This window comes from Sorex fumeus, unplaced genomic scaffold (assembly GCF_029834395.1).
Source record: "Sorex fumeus unplaced genomic scaffold, SorFum_2.1 ptg000006l, whole genome shotgun sequence".
Taxonomy (NCBI): domain Eukaryota; kingdom Metazoa; phylum Chordata; class Mammalia; order Eulipotyphla; family Soricidae; genus Sorex; species Sorex fumeus.
The window spans coordinates 48,658,167-48,678,350 of NW_026606063.1; positions in this window are offsets into that span (position 1 = coordinate 48,658,167).

A 20,184-nucleotide genomic window follows, 5' to 3' on the forward strand; every position below is an offset into this window, starting at 1 on the left:
CACCATATATGATCACCCGAGGCCCTCCTGCCCCCACAAATCAGACAACATTTTATGAAGTTAGTTTTTAATTATACAGAAATAGAAAAAGGATCCCTGAAATGCATAAATATAAAACCCTTAAGTTCAAAATGTCCAACTTTACCTTCTAACATTTTGATGGAGATATTTATTCTGTTTTCCTTTGCTTTTAATTTTTTAATAGAGATAAGGATGAGCCATGTGCACACTTAGGGGTTTTATTGTGTGGCACAGTATCACACAAACTCTTAATAAGGCCTACAGTTTGCCAAGGTTCTTTTGAAAACTTTAGTTCCTAGGTTATAAAAACAGCCCTCAGTTAACTGCTGCCTTTGCTGTACCAACTGAAAGGAGCCAAATAGTTCTTCCTTTTGTAAACAAGTCCAACTCAGCACACAGATTGAGGAGTGAAAAAGACACCACAAAAATACAGGAATAATCAAGTGCTTCAAGAATATGCCCGCCCGCCCCGTGGGAGGGTCAAGGTAATCGTGAGTCACCGTGAGGCGCACCAAAGACACAAACAATTTGCTCAGAGCAACCGCAGCTGCAGTTAATAATACAAGCAATATCGAGCGATCTGCATGCACATGTGCCAGCAGAGAGATTTTCGTGATTTCAATGGAGAAAAACTCCACCTTCGGCCCCATTCAGAGCCAAGGGCAGCCAGGCAAATGGAAAATATGCGGGAAACTGTGCTGGGACTCTCCAGTGAAAACATTCCTTCCCTTCTCCTTTGAACTGTTTGACACTCAGCCTGGCTTTGGCGAGAGACCGTGAGGCCACAGCCTCGGCCCCACCCCCTCGCTCACCCTGAGGCAGACCCACCCTCCCAGGGTTTTCCAGAAATCGCTCTCAGGAGTTGTTGGGCTGCTCCAAGATACTTTTATCCTTTCCAAGTCCTGGGTGTGTATGCCAGATTTGCTGCCAACCTCAACTCTCCTGGTAAAGGTGTCTGTGGAAGGCTTCTTGTTTTTGGACATAATTATTGGATGGGTAGCTTGCCAGGCTTTGCTGTGCGGGTGAGATACTGTCGGTAGTTTGCCTGGCTTTCCGGGAGGGGTGGAGAAATCGAACCTGGGTGGCCACGTGCAACGCAAACGCCCTACCCGCTGTGCTCTCTTTCTCTCTCTCTCTCTCTCTCTCTCTCTCTCTCTCTCTCTCTCTATATATATATATATATATATATATATATATATATATGATTCACCAAACCCATCACCAAAAAGGCCACTTTACCCATTCCTTTCACCTCCCTAACCATCAGTTTCCACCAAGTCGAGTTAGTTCTGTGGGGGTTTTCCATTTTGTTTGCTTTAGTTCTTCTATTAAGGTAGTATTGACGGAAAGGTAGTCAGTGCTCCAATATGTATGAGCGTGTGTGTGTGTGCACACGCACGCTTGTGCTCAGTTCTGTTGGTTTAAAATCTTCTCCTGAAAAGAGAAATTGTGCCCAAGTTGGGAAAGTTTTTAATTTTACTCCCAAGAAAACTACCCCCACTAACCTGCTGCACCTCTCTCCCCACCGCCCCCACCCCCCTTTAAAATCTGCCTTAGCAGGTTGAGGATTTTTTTTTCTTTCTTCCTTAATTTTCCTAGATTAAGGATCCAGTTCCTGCATTTCCTAGTGTAACTGTGGAGGGTAGTTTGCTGGTTTAGGAAACAGCAAGGCCGGGTGACATCTCAAAGGGCTGGAGCATGTATTTGACATTGGAGTGACCCAAGTTTTATCCCTGGTACTACATGACCCCAGAGCACCACTAGGTGGTCTGCTAGTCCTCAAAGGGCTTTGGCAGCACCACAGACAAAATATCAACAGAAGTGACCCCGAATTCCTCCCTAGTACTGATGGGGAGCCCCTTACCCCAAACTTGCATACTTGAATCCTCTGGTTTTGAGTGGCTATAGTGAATACGTAGTCAGAGTTCCTTCTTGCTAGTTCCAATTAGGGCAGCCCTAAATTTTTTCCTATCTTTTTAACAAGAAATTCTTTAGCTATAAATTTTTAGCACATTTCTGTTATGTATAGATTTTTATAGTTCTGCTTCAAGGTAACAACAGGAGCAAATATATATATATATATGTATATATACACACACATACATACATGCACACCATAAATGCCTATGTCTATTTATAGGTTAGTATTTTTTTCAATACAGTTTTGCCCTCTTGGCAAGAGCCCAGCAAGCCACCGAGAATATCCTGCCAGCATGGCAGAGCCTGGCAAGCTACCCGTGACGTATTCGATATGCCAAAAACAGTAACAATAATGGGTCTCATTCCCCTGACCCTGAAACAGCCTCCAATATGCCATTGGGCTATGCTAGCATGCAACAGTGACGAATGGAGATGTTACTGGCACCCGCTCAAGCAAATCAATGAACAACGGGACAACAAGTGATACAAGTGATACAAGTGATTTTTTTTCAAGTACCTGGGATTGAACTCCGGACCTCATTTATGCAAAACATACACTCTGCCACTAAGCTACATCCTTTACCTATGTTGCCAATCAACAATTACAATTTTATTGATAATACAATTGACATGTAAGTTTATTATTTTTAGATATAGTGATTCAGTATGTGTATATATTTGAAATGATCACCTTTATAAGACTGTTCATGTCCATCACTAGACATCCTTAAAATTTTTTTTCTAATGATAATTTTTAAGATCTTCTCTCTTAGCAACTTTCAAGTATGGAACCAGTATTGGTAACTAGAGTCACCAAACTATATATTATATCCCCTCTGATTCTTTTTCAAGAAGCACTCATTATCAAAAAGAGTTTGTGTACATGTTGTGCTTATTACTAATAGTTTCTCTCTCCCTCAAAGAAAAAAAATCAGTTCCAGGCCATGTTTTCTAGTCTCCATCCAGCATCTTTCAATGAGATTCATTGAAATAATACAAATAGCTTTGTAGAGTTCAGAGTCATAATACAGCAGGTAGGACACTTGCCTTAAATGTGACTGATCCTGGTTTAATCCTGACTTCACAAATGGTCACCTGAGACCCTCCAGGTGTGACCCTCATCTGTGGCATGTAAACCTATACTTTCTCTACACTCGTTCTCTTTAATAAGCATTGCAATCTAAAGTTTTAACCTTCAGGGCTGGAGAAATAGTACAGCACATAGCCCTCTTTCCTTGTATATGACCAATCCATGTGTGGGTTGATCTCCTATACTGTGTATCCTAATCCCTTCCAGGAGTGATCTCTGAGCACAGAGCCAGGAGTAACGCCCCCCCCAAAATGAGCTGAAATTAGCTGAATACCACTACTTGTGTCTTAACTATGTTTCTCTATTTCAAAGTAAATTTGAGATGAGCCCGATAAGATCTATGCTAGCCTTATTTTCCCACTTTTTTTTTTTAACTTGGACCTGAGCTTCCTTATCCATTAAAACAATTAAGTCTACCCATTCACCTACCTCAGAGGCACTGAGGTTATTAAAAGAGTATGTGGAAAGGTGAGAGTTGATTTTACTGGACAGAACAATGGTTCCCCAAGATGGTCACTTCCTAATTCCTAGGACATATAAATATGTTAGATTACACAACAAAGAAAATTTAAGTTTGTGGGATTTAGCACATTGGTTGTGGAGAGGTACATAAACATGACCTAAACATAAACTATTGTAAAAGCAAAACATTTCTTTAATGAGGAGGAAAGTGAAAAAGATTAAGTTTGCATAGGAAATTAAAGTTTTAAAAGGTGTTGGGAAAGAGGATAATCACATGCAAAAAAAAATGAAAGTAGATCCATATTTTGTACTATCCACAAAAGTCAATTCAAAGTGGATTAAATTCATAAAATACACTGAGGGTAATGTTGGAAGAACTTTCAAGGATCTTGATCTCAAAAATGTCTACATGATTCAACTCTATTGTAAATATTATAGAAACAAAAATGAACAGATGGGATTGGGAGGTTAACATCAGGATGTCAATAGTCCCTAAAGCATTATGCAGATTCAATGTAGTCCCTGTATAGATACCCAGTGACATGTTTCATAGAAATAGGCTGAAAATTCCTGGAATTCACATGAAATAATAACACCTCCACCCAAATAGCCAAAGCAATCCTTGGGAAAAAGAAGGTGAATGGGTAGGCTTAATTGTTTTAATGGATAAGGAAGCTCAGGTCCAAGTTAAAAAAAAAAGTGGGAAAATAAGGCTAGCATAGATCTTATCGGGCTCATCTCAAATTTACTTTGAAATAGAGAAACATAGTTAAGACACAAGTAGTGGTATTCAGCTACTTTCAAATGATCCTTGGGTATCATTTTCCCCAAACTTAAAACTGTATGGCCAAGTGGAAGTAATTAAAACAATAAGGTACTAGAATGGGCTGCGGCGGTAGCACAGCAGTAGGGCCTTCACGCAGCCAACCCGACCAGCCAGGTTCGATTCCTCCGCCCCTCTCAGAGAGCCCGGCAAGCTACTGAGAGTATCTCGTCTGCACGGCAAGGCCTGGCAAGCTACCCGTGACATATTCGATATGCCAAACACAGTAACAACACAATGGAGACGTTACTGGAGCCACGCAAGCAAATCAATGAACAATGGGTGGACAGTGGACAGTGGTACTAGAATAAAGACAGACCCTCATATCACTGGAATAGAATTGAAAATCCAGAGACAGACCCTCAGATATATGGTCAAAAAATACCAAGCTGAGCAAGGAAACCCTTTTTAATAAGTGGTGTTGGGAATAGAGGTCAGCTACAAGCAAAAAATAAACTCAGGCCTCTTTCTAATGCTATGCACAAAGTACTGTAGCACTGTCCTCTCGTTGTTCATTGATTTGCTCGAGCAGGCACCAGTAACGTCTCCATTGTGAGACTTGTTGTAACTGTGTTTGGCATATCGAATACACCATGGATAGCTTGCCATGCTTTGCCTGAAGGTGAATACTCTCAGTATTTTGCCATGCTCTCCGAGAGGGATGGAATTGAACTCAGGTCAGCTGCATGAAAGGCAAATGCCCTACCTGCTATGCTATTAATTAAAGACCTCTATATCAGACCTAAATCTGAAAGATACATAGAGAAAAACATAGGCAGAACTCTTTATGAGATTGACACTACAAATGAAACTCAAACATGAAAGCTTTGTAACTGTATCTCACAGTGATTAAATTAAAAAAAAAAAATGGAACACTACTGACCGGGCAAGTGGAAGCAAAGATAAACAAATGAGACTACATTAAACTAAGAAGCTTCTGCACCTCAAAGTAAATGATAACCAGTATACAAAGGTAACCCACAGACTGGGAGAAATTATTTGCCCACCACTAATCCAATAAAGGATTAATATAAAAAATATAGAAAGCACTGGTAGAACTCTACAAGATAAAAAGGCCAACCCTATCAAAAAATGAGGAGAAGAGATAGAATGGGAACATCCTCAAAGAAGAAATACAAATGGCTAAAGGAATATTTAAAAATGTTCTATATCACTAATTATCAAGGAAATGCAAACCTAAACTATGAGATATCACCTCACACTGGCACACAACAAAACAGAAAAACAACTAGAGTTGGTGTGGATACACAAGAAAAAGAGACCCTCATTTAATGCTGGTGGGAATGTTGGCTGGTTCAGACTATTTGAAAGATAATATGGAAATTCCTCAAAAAAACTAGAAATTGAGCTTCCATATGATCCAGCATATGGAAGCATATAAAGAGAAATATATATGCCTCTCAGAGAGCCTGACAAGCTACCGAGAGTATCCAGCCCACACAAGTAGAGCCTGGCAAGCTCCCTGTTGCTTGATATGCCAAAACAGTAACAATAATTGGTCTCATTAACCTGACTCTGAAAGAGCCTCCAATCGTTGGGAAAGACGAGTAAGGAGAGGCTGCTAATATCTCAGGGCTGGGAGGAATAGGGATGTTACTGGCACCTGCTTGAGTAATTCGACGATCAATGGGATGACAGTGATACAGTGATGACCCAGCAATTCCACTGCTGAGAATATACCCCAAAGACCCAAAAACACAATGCAGATGCAGAAAAGATATCTGCATTCCTATGTTGATTGCAGCACTCTTAACAATAGCCAATGTCTGGAAACAACCCAAGTACCCAAATAGAAATGGCTAGATAGAGAAGCTATGGTACATGCATAATGGTATACTACTCAACCACAAGAAAAAGTGAAGTCATGCAAATTTCTAATACATGGATGGATCTGGAGAGTTTTATGCTAAGTGAAATGAGTCAGAGGGAGAGGGATAGACACTAATATGAAGGATATAAAGAAACACAGTAGGGGAATAATTGAAGCCCAAAGGCAACAGAAACAAAGAGCTGGAGAATTTGTCCTTAGTGGGAAGCTTGCCACTGGATGGGTGGGGAGTAAAATAGGTCAGGGAAGGGACCACTATGACAATGATGGAGGAAAGTGGTCATTCTGGACTAGGACTAGGTGCTGAAAGGAGATTAAGTGGCATGCATGATATCCTGTCAGTAACAGTGTTGTAAAACACAGTATCTTAAAGGGAATGGGGAGGGCAGAGTGAAAAGATGCCTGCCATAGAGGCAGTCTGGATGCAAAAGGGACCATTGAGGGAAGGAAGTGGACACTGGTGAAGGAATGGATATTGGAACATTTTATGCCTGAACCTATATCATGAATAACTTTGTAACTCTGTAATTCACAGTGATGGGTCTATATCAAACTAAAAGTTTTTGATTGACAAAGGAACTTGGGATAAGATTCAAAAGATACCCTACTGAATGGGAAAAAATATGTATCCACACCACACATCAGATATCCTTTAGATGTAGAAAACACACAACATTCAACAATGGCAACAACACAACAGTGACCCCATCAAAAAATGGGAAAGGAGATGAACAGATACTTGTAAGAGGTCACATGGAAGGATGGCCAGTAGGCATAAGGAAAAAAAGTTCCTTGTTTCTTGCTATTAGGGAAATGAAAATCAAAATTATGAGATATCATCTCACTCCAGTTAGCAAAGCATATACTAAAAAGATATGTTAGAAATAATCAGTGGTGGTAGGGATGTGATGAAAAAGGAATTCTCTTCTTGAGGCCCCCAGGTGTTGATGGACAAGGCTAAGCCCAATGGTCTCCTGTAGAAACTATTTCTCTGTTGGTGGGAATGCCATCAAGTTCAGTCTCTATAGAAAACAGTGCCAAGACTTTTTTCATTAAGCTAAGAATAGTGCTTCCACATAATCTAGCAATTATATTTCTCTGTCTATTACACAAAAACATTAATTTGAAAAGATGAAGGCATATAATGATTACTTCAGTGCTTAGTACATATGGAACAACCTAGATGTCCAAAGACATATAAATGGATAAATAAATTGTGGTAAAGTCACACAATGTATTACTATGAAGCTACGAGAAAAGATGAAACCTTGAAGATCACTGCAACTTGGTTAGAATGGGAGGGTAGCATATTAAATGAAATAAGTCAGAAGGGGAAGCACAAATATCAGTTGCTCTTACTCATTTGTGGATTATAGGAGAATACAACAAGGGAATAGACATATCTAATGAGGACAAACCCTTGGTTTTAATCACAAGTAATAGTGGGGGTTGGGGATGATAGACTGGTAGGACAGTGGTGGAAAGTCTTGGGCAATTCAGTTTACAGTTCATTAAAAACCATGAACATTGACACCATTCTAACATGGTACCTAAACAAAAATAACAACAACAAAAATAATAATATAATAAAAACACACAAGATGAAACTAAGGTTGTTAATCAGTTGATTTTAAAGTACAGAGATTATGGGACAGAAAAATGATTTAGTAGCCAATGTGCCTGATCCTGGAAGCACTGCTGTCTGTCATCTCCAGGGTCACGAGGAACTATCAGCCACACCATAGCCAGGAACTAGCTGTGAGCATCACAACCAGAAGGGTTCCACCACCACAGCTAAAAATGTGTGAGTACCGCAGCCATGAGCTTTCCCCCTAGATCACATGTGTGGATCCCTTACAAGCACCAGGAGTGTGATTGCTGCAATCAAGTGTCCAAGCCTCACAACCAGATGTTTATCCACTGGAAAGCAGCAGAACTCAAATACGTGAGCACCACAAGCAAGCCGTGTGGGACCCCCAGCCATCACAACATGAACAGGGATGAGAAGGGGAGAGGAGATTGTAATATACTTCTGGATAGGTAAGGTAAGGTAAAGACCCTCCCGTTGATCGTCGATTTGCTCGAGCGGGCCCAGTAACATCTCCATTGGAGACTTTGTTGTTACTGTGTCTGGCATATCGAATACTCTCAGTAGCTTGCCAGGCTCTCCGAGAGGGGCGGAGGAATCGAACTCGGGTCGGCCGCGTGTAAGGCGAACGCCCTACCCGCTGTGCTATCGCTCCAGCACCTAATAGGAAGGTTATCCTGGAATATCCAGGTGAGTCCATGATAGTCATAAAGGTCCATAAATAATCAAGAGAGGAATGGGAGAATGAGTGCAGGAGTGATGAGAGAATAAGGTACCAGGAACCTTGCTGAAATTAAATAGAGAAGGGGGCACTGTCCACAGAAGACCGCACCTCTGGAAAATGTAAAAGTAAATTCACATTCTCAGGCTGGGGATGGAGTTCAGTGGGACAGCAATGCCTTCTCCACAAAAGGTCCTTTGTTTTATTCTGCCAACACTTTGGTCTCAACCCTTTGAGATCCGTTTAGGTTATTCTAACTCACTAATTCACAGGGTGTTTTTGTTTCTATTTTGTGATGCTGGAGATCAAATCCAGGGTCTCATGCCTAGGCTCTAGTCACAACCTGACTCCTGAATTTGTGGGCATTTGTTATGCAGTCTGAGGAAACTCATATAATTGTTAAATCATCGAACTTCCAAGAAAAGAAGCAAGTTCTAGTGTGGTTTTGAAAACAGAGTGAAATGGTGACTGGCTCTACGAGTTCTGGCAGAGACAGATGTGAGCTAGCAGGGCTGCTGGGAGCATTCAGCCAAAGGTGAGCACAACTGTGAGAGTTCAGTCAGCTCTGGGATACCAAGTAAGAACATGAGACAAGAGACTGGAGCCTGACCATCTGTTAGATGGGCTCAGAGCCCCCAACCTGCCCCCTCTATCACCAAGAGGCGCATACAGCCTTCTCTTGCTGTCCTCCACTGGAGTCCAAAGCATCCACTTTATCTCTTATGGCTCCTTCCTCTCCCATCAGGCCCTCTTGGCTGTTGTCAGTCTATTTCTCTGGGAGCCGGAGTTGGAGCAGGCCCAGCACTGTGGTCTCTCTGTCATCTGCCCCTGTGATACCTCCAGTGGTCAGGTTCCAGATTCGGGGCGAGAGGAACTAAGCAACTTCCTCCTTATACTATTCTTGCTGTAAGATTCTCCTGCTTCACAGTCATATCAGCAGAGGGCCTCCAGGGACAGAGGCAAAGCAAATGCCAGATTGTAAAATGATTTCCCTCCAGCTTGAGCATTAATATTTTATTTTAGTCTTGCCCTAAAGCCTGCTCAAGATGAAAAGCTTGAGGGGGTTCCAAAGATGGGATCAGAGCCAAACTGATTTTTGTCCGTGTCTCCAGGTCCCAGCACTCTCCCACCTCCGAGAGCCATATCATTAAAATGGAAATCCTACCCGAGAGACTTCTCTTCTTGCAGATTCTCATCCATCCCCCCAGCCCTCCAGCCAAGACCAAGCGATTCTTTCCTGGTCCATTCAGCTTCCACAAGGGCATCCACTCTGACCCATATTCCTGGAACAATTTCTTTTTCAAATCAGCAGGTTTTAAGCAAACAAGGGCACATTTCAGAACATTGAACTACACAATTATCTGAGGGTAAATTTGGCAAAGCATCTGGTCTGCTCACCAAAATGGAAATACATAAAAAAAACAACAACAAAAAAACACAGTTTTCAAAATTAGACATGAATGTAAGGTTGATTCCATGCTAGTCTAGTTGAGCAGGCCCAGAGGGACCACAGTGTCTGTCAGGCAGGAGAAGGAAGAGGGTCCTTTGAGCAGCTTGGGAGAATAATCCTTTGAATGGGACAGGTGCTGAACACAGAGACAAATATAATTCAACTGAATCAGAGTATGAGAACAAATAACTACCTTGTTTTAGCATATCCTAAAGTCAACTTTCAGTAAGCTTTTGCTAACTGTAAGGGTTAGAAATGTTTAAAGGGATGTACTGGATTAATCAAATTAAAGTTATACCCACTGACCTCTTAGATATTAGTCCACATGTCTACATATATCTTATATAAAAGCCTTGTACCACTCCTCTCTTGTATAATGCAAGGTCAAAAGTATGGGCAATCTAACAAAAGGACAAGTAAGACAGTGGAAGTAGCAAATATATTTACTTTTTACTTTTAACCCTTTGAGCCAGTTATATTTCATGAACATTTGTGCTGAAGCTTTTAATCTCTTTCCTCTGAGAATCAAGAAGTTCCTGATTTTATACTGCACACAATGCATATATGATTAGTATGCAAGTTTTCAGAGGGAAGGAATAGGGAGCTAGAAACTTACTATCTTTTCCCCATTTTTGTAGCAGTATGCAACCCAACCTGATGTAACAGAATTTATGGATCAGTTATAAAAGTCATGACTTTCATAACTCATTCTGCTCCTCTAAGAACTTTTTAAATTATTCTCTACCAGTTGAATGTACAGTATGATCTTTTTGGTTAAAACTAAACTATTACCAAAAAGGATAAGAAATAGGATTTCAGAAGTGATAAATATAAATTTGGAGACATGACAAAAGCACTTATCCAGAAACTGGAAACTATAAGAAAGTTAGAACACAAAGTGGTTTTTAAAAGACAAGGGTACTGTTTGGAAAGCCAGAAATAGGATCAGAATATGTATGTGCTATACTGAATTCTGCCAGTTCCTTCATGCGTGACGCTCGTCCGATCATGTGGTGAGTGGGTTCAAGCATGGCTGTGGCTGGAACCAGAGGTCTTCAACTGCTGGGGCTCAGCTTGGGGTGGGGAAACTCAACCCACCCTCCTCCAAGGGGCCCCGGTGAGGACAGCCAGGCACGGAGGCAGGAGACTCTGCGCTGTTCTCTTCCGGGAGCTGGGTTTTATAGGCAGAGGAACCCAGGTGTGCAGGACCCGGGGCATAGATCTCCAAGCCTGCTTGAATTGGGATTGGACCTCCTCCACCTAGATGCCCTCCATCCATCTTCCAGTGTGTAGACGTTACACCCACCAACTGCCCCTGGCACCGTGTAATCCCATCAACGGCCAAAACCCAGAGACTATAAAATCCAGTCCCTGGAAGCACGCAGCCACATTTGTGGCCGCACGATATCTCATTTTTCACTTCTTACTCTGGAGAACCCAGCAGGCTACCAAAATTATCCTGCCCACACGACAGAGTCTGGCAAACTCCCTGTGGTGTATTCAATATGCCAAAAACCAGTAACAATGATGGGTCTCATTCTCCTGACCCTGAAGGAGCCTCGATAGTGGCACTTTCTAGAATCTCAGGGCTAGGACGAAGGAGACGTTACTGGGGCCTGCTTGAGGCAATCGAAGACCAACAGGATGACAGTGACAGTGATACTGAATTCAGGGACTGTTTCATTGACTAGTTAAACTAAAATTCAAAGGAAACAATTTTAATTTCAGCACCTCACTCATTCTAGTCGCATTTGAAATGCTTAATAGACATAAGGTTTTTGGACAGATAAAGAATATTCCCATTATTACAGAAAGTTCTATTGACTGCTTCTGCTTAGAGATGTCCCCAAGATAGGATGAATGCTTTCTCCTCTCTTAGAACAGAGGTCATGTGGCTGGACATACAGTATAGGGGTTCAGGAATTTGCCTTGCACTTGGAAGACCCAGTTTGGTCCCCTGAGCACCTCCAGAAGTGACACATGAGCACCACCAATGTTCCTATCTCCCAATAACACAAATGAAAAAAAGGTTCTTAGAAGGAGCTAGAGAGAGCATTTAAAGGACTGGAATGCATATTCTGCATATGGGAGCTACAATCCACAAGCACTAATAGATATGGCTCAATAAGGTTTTTAGAAAGGAAAGAATGGGAAGGAAGGAAGGAAGGAAGGAAGGAAGGAAGGAAGGAAGACTGTCAAAGTCATATCCTGAGAAAGATTTAAAAATAGGGCAGCAACTGGACATCCAGAATTTCATATGGCAGGATGAACTGGAATGAAGTTTGTCCTGATTAAGAAAGAAGGAAGGAAAGAAAAAAGAAAGAAGGAAGGAAGGGAGGGAAATAAAGGAAAGAGAAAGAAAGAAAGAAAGAAAGAAAGAAAGAAAGAAAGAAAGAAAGAAAGAAAGAATTGAAGAAAAAAAGAATGGAAGAGATGGGGAAGGAGAGAAGAAAGAAAGCAAGCTTTTATTAAAATGGAACTTAGGAAAGGAGCAATCAAGGCTAGACTAAGATTCTTGAGCTTTAAAAGAAAATTGGGGAGGATCAATTTCAAGCTTTAAAATGGTGACTGTTAAGTGAAGACCAGATGTTTTCCACTTGTTTGAAGCACTGAAGCAGGAAGCTTATAAGTTAGTTACAGAGAATGCCTCACTGCAAGCTGAGTGGACACTAGAAGTGAATAGGAAGGAACACTGTCAAAGTCGTATCCTGAGAAAGATTTAAAAATAGGGCAGCAACTGGACATCCAGGATTTCATATGGCAGGATGAACTGGAATGAACCCTGTCCTGATCATAGTCTGTTCAAGTTTTGCGCATAAAGTATACAAATGACAGGCATGAATGAGATGCTGCAGGAGGCCCAAAGTGTCATTTTGTTTTGATCCCTTATACACTGGGGCAGTCATCTAAAATCTCAGTGTTACATTTTTTGTTTTAATTGAATCACCATGACCAACGCTTACAAAGCTTTAATATTTGAGTTTCAACCATACAATGATTGAACACCCATCCTTCCACCACCAATGTCCCCAGTATCCTTCCCCCCTCAGCCACTCCCAACTGCCCGCCACCTCATCTCACCTCTTCCTCTGCCTCTAAGGCAGACAGTTTCCCTCTTACTCTCTCTACTTATTTATGGGCATCATGGTTTGCAATACAGATAACGAGAGGCCATCCTGTTTGGTCCTTTATCTACTTTCAACACTCAACTCAGTTAAATCTTGACCTCAAACTCTGGATACTTGCATGTCACCTCACAGATTCCTTTGCTTCTAAGAATTAGAAAACCGACTTCCCTTTAAGTCTTCCAGTGCATCTACCTGGAGAAGCTGCAGAATTCTCTGTAACCACAGGTGAGGGGTTTTTTTTTTTTGGGGGGGGGGGGGTGCGGGATTCCCCTGTGGGAGGGGCGTAGGGCCATAGAGTCCTGGCATTTCCTCTCACTGGCTGGGCAGGCTTTCTATTATTAGTCATAACTTCATGGTTATAAATAATATTTTCCTAAGGAAAAGGAAAACTTGTATCAGACCTTGCAGCAAACCTAGGTACCCCGTATGGATCCCCAAGTCCCATCAGGAGTGATCCTTGACTGTAGAGTCAGGAGTAAGCCCTGAACACTACTGAATGTATCCCAAATACAAACACACACACACACACACACACACACACAAAGAAGAAAAAAGAAAAAGGAAAACTTTACTGGTTTATGTACCTGAAAACTAAGATCTGCCTGCTCCCCGTAATTAAGAAATTGATGCTTTGCAATCTCTCACTTCAAACACTTCTCTTTGATCACCATTTTTGCTTATTAGTCTCTTTTTGAACAACTGATTAAAAAAAAGACCTCATCCAAAACCATATTTTTATTAATATCAATTTATAGATTCATGCAGCATGGGTCATTCAAAAACACTTAAAGGGCTGGAATGCATGCTTTGCACATGGGAGCTGCAATCCCCAAGCACTAGTAGATATAGCCCATGGTTAAATCTGGGGACCCAGTGATACCTTTCTTTCCATCCTGAGATAATCATATTCTATAGTAAGATGCCTATTGGATATCCAGCCCCCAGTATAACTTTACAACTCAAAGATATAAAGACTATATCTTCCGGAGCCAGAATGATAGTACAGTGGGTAGGGCATTTGCCTTGCACACAGCCGACCTGGGTTCAATTCCCAGCATCCCATATGGTCCTCTGAGCACCACCAGGAATAATTTCTGAGTGCAGAGCCAGGAGTAACCCCTGAGCATTGCTGGGTGTGACCCAAAAAGAAAAAAACACAGAACATAAAAAAAGACTGTATCTTCCCTGGTAGAAAATCCCCAGGGAAGCTTCTGGTTGGTTTAGCCTGGATAAATGACCATTTATAGACCAATCATTGCTATTAAAAGGATAACATCTGAGTGGTCAGGACTAAGTTAAATATTAATCCTTTTGTCTAAGGATACGTGGTGATTGATACACAAACAGCACGGAATGATTTTCTCATAGTAAAGAGGAATCTTAATGTTGGTATTGCTCATAAGATCATACCCACAACAAATTCTGTCTTGATTTCAGCATCTATAAAACAGAGAGAATATTTTCTTGATAGAACTACTCTGACCTTAAATGAAGTCATCTATGTTAAGCATCAGGAGCATTTCTCAAAAGATAGTAACTAATATTATTGTTTCTCATAAATCATAAACCACTATTTATGGAGGCTATATAACACTTGTGACCTTAGCTAGCCTAAACTACATTTTCTGCAATTCCCTTTTCTATATGTTTCTGGTTAGTCTGTGACACAAGGTAGATTCATCTTTATTTTAAGGAAAATTTTCTTTTTCCCTTGTTGGTGCCAGGAATTGAACCCAGGTATCACACATTGCAAGACAATGATGAATAAATGACGAATAAACCTAACCCTCCCAAGAAAATCTTATGTGAGACTTGGAACATAGGTTTGAAACAGTAACTGTTTTGTAATACACAGGTTGCTACTTATCTGCTGACTCACCAGGTTGGTTTAGGACAATAACCCAGCCTAGAACAATTCCATCATCTTCTGGAAACTTCTTAAGTTTCTCTGACTTTAAGCCAAGTGTGTATTTAGCTATGTGACAAAGGGTGCCAAGTTCTCCTCTAGGACATGCAAACCTTCAAGGGGCAGTGACATGGATTTAATTATGTATTGGTTTCTACCAAATGATGGTGGGTTCCAGCTTGTCCTTATTCTCCTCTACTCTGTACCCATCTTTGCTACATGTGGGTCGATTCTCTGCCCACCCCCACCTGACTCTGGACTCATTCATTGGACTCTAATGCTCTGATGAAACAGAATCTGATTTTTCTCCCCCAACCTTCTTTTTGACTCAAAGGAAAGAATATTCTTTGGAAATTGTTCCAAGAGAGGTACACACTAGGATATAATTAGAGCTGACAGTTAGGTAACCTTCAAATAAAAATTTTAAAAGCTGGGGGAAAAAATCACAGCATGTGCCACACGCTAACTTCCTTGCCAGAAGCACAGTAAACAAAATTAACGGGACCCGCATCTTCCTTTACATTGATCCAGCATTGACTTGAACTTGCTCAAGGTCATGGCAAAGACCATGTGAGAGGCAACAGAAAGTTTGGGCCAAGGAGAGGAGTTTGATTTCTTAAATCAAGCAGAGATCCTTTCTGTCTAGCTATACAAATGTGTAAGACTGGTAAGTGAGGGCACATACAAGCCAAATATAAGCATGTATCTGCACCATGTGAATTTTTTGATATGTGCCTTTCTGCAAAGAGAGACTTGGCAAGGTCCCGGGTGGCAGCTGCCCAGGACCATGTGCTCTGGACTTCCTCATTCCTGCCCTCTCTATACAGGAAGCAACAAAGCGGTACATGCTGCTCCTTTATGCTGTAGAGAACTCAGAACAAGCAACACTGGCTAAAACATAATCCCCATCCCATCACATGAACCAAAAGAGATTTTAGGGGAAAATGAGCTCAATTTGGGGCTTGGTTGAAGGTAGGGAAGCTCATTGGCTGGACCCTCCCACTCAACTTTTTCTACAAATCTCTCTTTCTTAGATTGTCCACTTGAAATTTAGCAACAAAGTTATTTATCGTGGACCCAAGAAGCAACCATGTGAGATATCTTTTGTCCTAGTAAGCAGATTGTTGAAATGAGGAGCAGAAACAGAACCTGGGGAAGGGAGTTGTTAGGCAGGCAGGACATGGGCAGTTCAGCAGGGAGCCCTTAAAGATGGAACAATGCAGTAAGCATGCCAGGAGTTGCCACAGTATGAGCACTTGGATTTCTCTGGTTGTGTGTGTCCTAGATTAGGGGGGGGGTGGGGGTGTCATCTAGTAGGAAGGTCATAAAATAAGCCAAGTCCTGCATTTCCCTCTGCCGTAGCCCGGCTTGAGGTCACAGACTTTCCTTCAGACCCTTCCTTAGTCTTTGTTTCTTAGCTGTTTCATGGGTCAGCTTCGGGGCCTGGCCCATAGTGGCTGTGAAGGTAGGCCAAGAGACCCAGGAATCTGCCCCTCCATCCTCCATCTCACCTTAACTAAAACCACTATCTTCACTGCCCTGACGGCCTCTTGTCTTAAGAGGAGTCCCTGTAGTTTTCTCTTTCTTGGGTTTCTGTGGCGCTATGGACACAGTGGGAGGCCCTTCGAGTCAGGAATACAGTCCTGGCATAGAAGAATTAAAGCCCTAGTAGAACCCTTGAGCAATAGACAATGAAAGCTGATGGGAAAAGAAGCTCTTCCAGCTCATCATCAGTGGGTTGATTCTGAGTGCTCCCCAACCCCCACAAAGGTCCTGGGGACCACTAAGCTCCAGTTGCTCCCTGACCACCTAATAACGCCAGGATTAGCTCTTCTGTCCTGTCGCTACCCCCTCACTTCTGCTCCCTGGGCTTGCTCCCAAATAAACTACAGCACATAGTCTCTTATCTTCGGCCCAGCTTTCCAGGTGGGGACCCAGAATAGGAAAAATAATATTTTTGTGTAAACCCAATAAACTCCAGGGCTCCAGGGAGCTTCATCTTGCAGGAAGTCTGATGCATGGTCCCAAAACACATTTCACAAAAAGGAATTTCAGTCCTTAGTATTTCTAAAGCTACATTAAAGTGGATCCAACATTTTCTCCTTCTCTAGATAGACTCTACATCATCTCTCAATTGTCCCAATCCCTTTGCACACATTTCTCCTTACTCTTTTCTTCCATCTCTTTTATTATATGAATGTATGAATGTATTTTTGCTTCTGTGGTTTGAATCTCTCTTCTCTTCTTCTCCTTTCTCTCTCTCTCCCCTCTTTTTTTCTCTCTCTTTCTCTCTCTTCTTCCCCCACCTGTGCAGAAGCTGTTCTGTTTCCACCTCCCCAAAAAGTCAGCAAGTTTTCTCTGGTGGCTTTGGTGAAAGGAGACTCCACTTCCTACCAGTACCTTCCCCTTTGGACTCTTGGGTAAAACTTGGATTGAAAGCTCCCAGCACAGAAACAGACCTGGTTTGCACAATGCCTGGAAAGCAGTCCCCAAGAGACCTGCAGGGTGACACACCTATAGGAATTTCTGAGCCCCGCTCTCAAATCAATGCACTGAAGTACATTGGGGATGTGCAGGGGGGGACCCAGAGACAGTGACAAGGCTCTTCATGCTGTGGTGGGTCCTGTGAACACGTGGGGAGCAGGCTCTGTGTCACCACAGCTAAGGGACACAATAAGTTGCTTGACATTTTCCTGCACATTCTTACATTTTCCAGCTGCCTCCCTGCCCCCATCCGTGCATTCCACAACATGGCAATTAATTGTTCTCTGCTATTTGTCGGCTTTGGCGTGCGGGGCCATGACTGCAGTCTTGCTTTATTCCCCTTCTAATCAGTGGCTGTCCCTCAAAACACAGACAAAACCAGCCAGCTGCAGACCCAGCTGTCAGCGAGCCCCAACACTGGCATTCAAGTGGCCGTGCGAGAGCCCACACAGGACCAGGAGGGAGCCATTCTTCTCCCCACTCCTTCTCACAATTGACAGGCTCGGGAAGGAAGCGCGAGCAAGGGCTTGGCAGCGGGGCAGGAGACTCTTGTTAACAGCTTGCTTTCCTGTTTATATGGGGTCTGGCAAAACTGTTAATTTCTTTCACGGAGGTGACAAATGGGAAAATCAGCTCCGCCAGGCAGTAGCAGCCCGGAGAACAGTCTCAGAATGATTTTGTGATGCTGGCTTGGGGGCTGCAAGGTGCGGGGGACCAGCCTCCAGTTGCCAGGTCCACTCGGAGGATATTATATTTGGCTGTCCCCCTAAAGACACACTGAGCCCCACTGAGGGGCATGCCTCACTGCTGTGCTGTCTACCTCCCACCAGTGTACGGGATTGTAGGATTGTAGAAGGGGGGGAGTGACGGGAGGATTGGAAGCATTTTCCTCAGTAAGCCTTCAGACCTGTGGGCTCTGTCCCCCAGCATTCCACAAGCCCCCCTAATCTGGATCTGAGTCTAAAGCTACTCCAGAAATGATATCAGATTTGATGTCACCCCCACTTCCTAGCTGCTCCCAAGGCCACCTCAAACCTAGGCAGCAATTCTCCATCCTGACCGTCCACTGGGGGAGGGTCTTCTTCCATGGGTCCAGGCAGGGCCTGGACACTAGCAACTAAAATGATTCTAAATGAGCAAACCCAGACTTAGAGCGATAATACAGGGGTTGGGGGGGAGGTGGGGAGCAGAGGGGAGTAGCCCTCCTGCCTTGCACATACCTGACCCAGCTTTAATCCCTGGCACCTCAGATGGTCCCCTGAGCACCACCAGGAGTGATCCCTGAGCATAGAACCAGGAGTAAGCCCTGAGCACTGCTGGGTGTGACTGAAAAACAAAACAAACCCAAACTAAATAAATAAATGTAAAAACTAAGATTGAGAATGTTGGGGGAGGAAAACCTTTCCCAATATCCTCTTTGGCTCAGTGACTAAAGGAATGCAAATCCAACTTACATAAAACAGAGTACTTGGAGAAATGGAATACAAATGTAAGAATTCTTTTCTCTTTTCTCTTTCTTTTTCCTTCCTCTCACTCTCTTTCTTTTCCTTTTCTATTCCCTCTCTCTTTTCTACACATGTCAGTGCTCAGTTATCACTCCTAATAGAACCCAGAGGACGATATGTGGTGCTGGGGATTGAACTGGGATATCACATGCAAAGCAAGTGCTTTTACCCCTGTACTAACTCTCCATGCCCTATATAAATATTTTATATGTATGGGTGTCCTTATAAAAGACATGAAATTCAAAGTACTGGCTATACTCTGGAACTTGTAGGCCTTTCTTAAAAAGCCAAGGAATTTTGGATTCCAGGGATAATAAATTAAGGAACTGTAACCAGAGACTATAAAACCTAGCTCCCAGAAGCACGTGGCTGCATTCATAGCCACGCGACATCTTATTATCCAGTTCTTACTCTGAAGAACCCAGCAGCCTACCAAAAGCATCCTGCCCACATGGCAGAGTCTGGCAAACTCCCCGTGGTGTACTCAATATGCCAAAAACCAGTAACAATGATGGGCCTCATTCTCCTGACCCTGAAAGAGCCTTGAATATGGCACTTTCTAAAATCTTAAGGGCTAGGAGATGAAGGAGACGTTACTGGTACCTGCTTGAGGAAATCGATGAACAACAGGATGATCGTTATTGTGAACTATGGGAAAACTAATGGGAAATATGAGCAATTTTAGTGAGAGCAGAGCCCATCTCCACCAGGGAAATCTACGCCCCACTTTTTGGTGGATAAGGGCAAGCCAGGGAATTCTTCCCGCATTTATTGCTTTTCAATTACCTTCAGCGCAAAATAATCCTTATTCCAAAATGGCTTCTTCAGGGGTAGAGTTTCTCTTTACTGTAAGGGAGAGGTAATAATTGCTCATCTCATCAGTCACTATTTTTATTATTTTAAATTAAATGCTAAATTATTAAAAGTCTGTCTGTAGCAAAGGGAATAGAGGCAAGGAAGGAGATGAGAAGTGGGTCCATGTCACATCCCACCACGAGGACAACCAACAGTCCTGATGGTTTTGAGAACGTTCCCATGATGTGAGACTGTAGTTCCTAACACTAAGAAAGTCAGTCACCCACTTACCCCCAGTGCACCATGGGTTGCATTTTTTGGGAGGTGCTCAAGGGGCCCAGAGCCATTCCTGAGCAATTCTTGGCCAACCAAAATCGTTGTACTTCCGTCTTGCAGTGTCAGGAATCACCAGGACTACCCTACTCGTGCTCAGGGAATGGCA